The sequence below is a fragment of the Rhea americana genome, unplaced genomic scaffold (assembly GCF_003343005.1).
Source record: "Rhea americana isolate MKP2758 unplaced genomic scaffold, rheAme1 scaffold_51, whole genome shotgun sequence".
Lineage (NCBI taxonomy): Eukaryota > Metazoa > Chordata > Aves > Rheiformes > Rheidae > Rhea > Rhea americana.
This window is the reverse complement of record NW_028186657.1, coordinates 5,090,094-5,094,989: the sequence shown is the minus strand read 5'-3', so window position 1 is coordinate 5,094,989 and position 4,896 is coordinate 5,090,094.

Sequence of the window (4,896 nt, the reverse complement as noted above, 5' to 3'; positions counted from 1 at the left end):
TAGCTTGGAGAGTTCATAGGAAAAGGACTTCTCCTGACAGCTGGACTTCAGTGGAGTATCTGGGAAACAAGCTTCTGGCGTTGAGGCTTGTACAGCTGGTCAGAGGAGTTTAAGACAGGAATGTGTGGACAGTTGAGGGGGCTTTTCACATTCTCATGGTTTTAGGATAAGAGACACCATAGAAATAACTGAGGAAATGTCAGAGAATGAAAGATGGGTAGAAAGAGGAAAGCACTGATGAGTAGAGTATACAGGGGTGCAAGCACTGCCTGATTTGGTTGAGCCACAGGCTGTGGGCAGTAAAAACAAAACTACGTAGAACACTTGTGAAAGATAAGGCTTAATTTCCAGATGTAACCTGATGAAGAGATGCTGCAGGTCAAAGAAATAAAATGTATTTGAGTATGTTGTAGACAAGACCTTTTTTTCAGAGTCGCTGCACTTAGAGTACCGGTTCCAACTTACCTTTATTAGAAACCARCACCATTACAGAGAGTTAGTTGTACAGAGTAAGCTGAGGGGTAATATTTACATTACTGCAGGATCTATGAAGCAAAGGGCTAGGCTGAGCTAACTGGTTATTAGATTAGCTGAAAAAGGTTTTAAAGAGAGGGTTAAGGTTCTATTCTTTTTTGCTTTGTTTATTTTTTTTCCAACTCCAAAATGCTGTCAGAACACCATTCCTTGAAAAACAGGCTCTGGACTAAACTGAGTGCACAGCTAGTTCCAGAAGGAATTTAGAAGTAAGTTTGCAAGGAATGAGAGGGTGGGAAAGAAATACTACTAAGACAAGCAAGCTGCGTCTTATAGGTCAGGAAGCGCAGGGATGAAGCGAGAACTGTCAAAACTCAAGCTGAGTCAGATCTTGCAGAAGAAATAAACTATGTAACTTGAAAGGGAACAGGAGAAAGAAAGTGGGAATGCTGCTATGGAGCTGAGATTTGAAGAGCAGGGGATTCAGGGATGAAATGAAGCTTCTGTCTGCTCTGTAGAGCAGCTGGGCAAACTCTCTTGACCTCTGTGCTTTGTTTGGTGCAAAACTCCCTCTTGGACACTGCTTGCTTTAAGCTGATTTTCTTTTCTCTGCAGCTGTGCATGAGTAAATGCAGGAAGGTGTTTTTTTTTTTTTTTTTTGGAGTATATATGATTAGGGAGAAAACTATAGGCTGAGGCTTGAAATCGTCTTTAAGTGGATCCCCTCTGACAGTGATGTGGCTTGATTTGATTGATGAATATTTGGAGCCCAAAAGATGCTTGCAGCTAGGTTATATAATGGGAATGGGTTGGGACTTTTATGGTTAGTTGACTTTTTCTTGGAAATGAAAGCGCTGATCACACGGTGGGGCAGCGGGTGTCCAATCAGTTCTGTTGGATAACAGTTGCGCTCGAACCTTTAAGAGGATCCCAGAACTGCTGGTTTATGGATTCCTTTGCTGTGAGCTCAGGGAAGTGTTTTGACACAAGGTGGGATGACGCCACTAGAAGAACAAACAAGTGTGGCTAGGATTTGCCCTGAAAGCCTTGGTCTGAATTGTGCAGAGATCGGCAACAACTAACCTTTCTTGGCTATTGGTTATTTTGCAGCAGCAGAATCTTTCCCTCCTTGTTCCAAGTGAAGCAGTTTGTTTAATGACAAGGCAGAAAGCTCTTGAAAAGCACAAGCTTCTTCCCGTGTGAGAAAACCTCTTCTTTCCTAGGCCCTTCTTTCCCTGTCCATTTTAAATTTCATTTCTGATTTACTGAATCTTTTCTCCTAAAACATTTAAAGCCTAAAGACTCTGACCTATTTGAATGTCTACTTGACAATAAGCTTGTGATATCTTTTCTAATAAGCAGAGAAAGTTAAAAGAGTTTGGTTTCATTTTCTGGAGACAATCTGAATTTTGAGCCAAATAAGATACAAAATACAAGAAAATTGATATCAGAATCTAAACCAAAAATGCTTGGGAAGTGGAAAGCATCTTACGTTGTTTGGAAGCTGGCTGTGTTCAGAGTGAGCGTAGCCAAACCGGGGTGGGGACTGACATTGCTGGATGTTGTTCAGACCAAGAGAGCAAACAGCAGTGAGTACGTTTGCTTTGAAATAGAGGTTACGTGGTAGTACAGTGCTTTTAAAGGATGGATTGGAAGTTCTCGGGAAGGGATGGTCCATGGACCAGTGCTGGTTCATGCTACTCTGAGAAGGGCTGTGCAGATGACCAGTGGATTGGTGCTGGCTCTTTTCCTTCAATATAYTGGATTTGTGTGAAGAGACCTTTAACTTTCCAACATTACTTTTTGATCTCTGCGGTGTCYGGAGTACTGTCAAAGTTTGACCTCTAAGGCTTGTTTAAAGAGATATTCTAAGTCCTACCTGTAATTCCCTAAAAAAGCATTTGTGAGAAAGACAGACTGACACCATCTAGAGCAGGTTTGGAGATCTAGCCAGGCAAATCCTACCTGGTGTCGTAAAGAAAGTTTGTAGTTACTGACAAAACATTCAAYGCATGTGTTTTGTGACTCAGAGGTGTTGGTTATTCTCTTAAAAACAAACASGAGCTGTCTTTTAGAGAAATAAGTATCCTGCAAAAGTTTGGTGAGGTGTCTTGGAATAAGTATAATAAATGATGCTGAAAGAGCAGGTCTGTATGTACATAAGCCTAGAGACGACAGTCTCAGTTAAACAGACAAGCTGTAAAAGAAAAAAGTATTTGAATGCATAAGCAACCAAACAAAAAAAAWTTTTTGTTTTTCCTAAGTGTTGCAAGTAATTAGACGCATTTTTTCCCAGAGGTTGCCATTTCCTGAAGGCGTACAATCCACATCCTTAAATAAATCAGTGTTAGGTGGAGACAGCTTCAGCTACCAAGAGCCAAAGACTAGAAGATCTGCAGAATTTTGCRGCAGCAGATGTGAAATACCCAGGCCTGAAAAGTGGATAAATGACTTCAATCTTAGGAATTTAAGGCATAAAACTGACTTAATAGGCTAAAAGTAATTAATTGAATAGGTATCTTTATTTATAAATGAAATGATATACTGTTCCTTAATTGACCATAGTCCCAGCTTTCTTTAAATTGATCGTTYGCTGCTAGCTTGGGGAAAAAAATGCCAGCTGGAATGCAGAGGGATTAAGCTTTATTTATTTTCCTTGCTAAGAGCCATATTGTGCAATTTAAAAGGAAACGTCCTTGAAAGATGGGTTCCTTTGTAAACTTTTTCAGCCCTTGTTTGTTTTCAGATGGAAATTAATTTCTCAGAGGCCCTCTGTGTTATAAAGTGTGTTTTTATCAGTAAAGAGAAACAAAAAATTTGTACTCTGTTACGAGAAATTTTATTTCCAATATAAAAACTTATCCTATATGTGTTTGAATATTTGGTGTRGTTGATCTGGTCATCTTGCTGAAAACATGTTGGTAGTGACCTTCATTTCACAAGTGGTAAGAAAGAGCCAGTAAAAGAAACTCCAGCCAAACTGTTGAATGTTACCAGAAATCTTCATTATATTTTGATGTGCTTAAATATCGTAAGCACTGCTGAAAATGCAACCTAGCATGCCAGCTTGTCACTCTGAGTTTGGTCGGTGCATTTAGCACAGCGGGGATCCTGCTCCGTGAATGTTTGTGTCCAGCTGTAATAAATGGCAGTAAACTAAAGTGGTTAGATGCATTTTCGTAAAAGCCGGGCCCAGCTGACCGCTTCCCACCGGGGCAGCGGGCGCAGCAGCCGCCGTGACCTGTGCCTGGCCGCGGGTGCAGACGCCCCGGTGGGAGCCGGGCGCAGACCTGGGCCGGCACCGCCTCCGCGAAAGCAGCTTTATCGAGAAATGCAGCCGTGCACGAAGCAAAGCGCCTGCGAGGAAGGTTGTTGACACGAGCCTCCCTCTTCTGCTCCGCTCTGACACGCTTCCTAGCGCGTGGTCTGCTGTGGACGCTGCGTTTGCTGGCGCRGACGGGTGCTGGGTTTAGCGCGGCATTTCTGAGGAGCACGGGGAGCAGTCACCAGATCTGGCTGGTGGTGGCAGCCCGGTGGCCACTGGCACTGTCCTGCCAGAGCCCGACCTTCCCTCCGTGGCCTCTGAAGTCCCCGTGAGAGCCTTGTGCTGCCCTTGCCATAGAGAAAGCTGCAGCCTGGATGTGTGCGGTGGCATTGAGTGTAGAAGATGTAGTTAGAGTTGCCCTAGGATGGAGAGCTGGATCTGATGACTTCCAGGTCTCTCTCAGCTCTGATTTCTCCTAAACTTTTGGAGCTGGACAGATTAATTGCAGGCAACTGCAGGGTCACCTTTTCCCTTGGTACAACTGAGGAATTCAAACTGAGCTCTGAAAATTGCCTGGCCCTGGGAGGAAGGCGCCAGTTTTAGGAAGCCGTTGTGCTGCTGTTGGGCTGTCCGTGTCTTTTCCCCAGGCTTGTTCTTTTCTGTAAAGAACAAGTCTTACTCCTGTGGAGATAGTTAGGAGGACTGTCAGTGCACCCCCCCGCTCTGAATCATTCCTCAGGTTTCGGACCTGGTCGGCTCTGTATCTGCTTGTGCCGCTCTCCGGCGGGGAAGTGGGCAGCGCTGGCTGCTCAGCAGCCTCGGGAGGTTACGGCTTTTCCAAGAGGTTATTGCTCCTGTAGTCACAGTAGTGTTACTATCTGGCTGTGGGATAAAACTTWTCCCTGGGCAGAAAACTGGCACTAAATCTGTGCTTCCCACTTAGGATCCGACCCTAAAGCCATTCAGACACGCTAGCGTAAACATCTGGATGAAATTAAGCYTTGCACTTAGACTCTGTGAACTGGCCCTTAGGGTCCCATGCAACAAGTCTGAGTCCAAACTTTTTGAAAGACCCGYGATGCGTGAAAAATTACTTTCACAAGGTTTACTAGTATGTTTTTCAATCATAAATAATGACCAGGGTGAATAGGATAGAG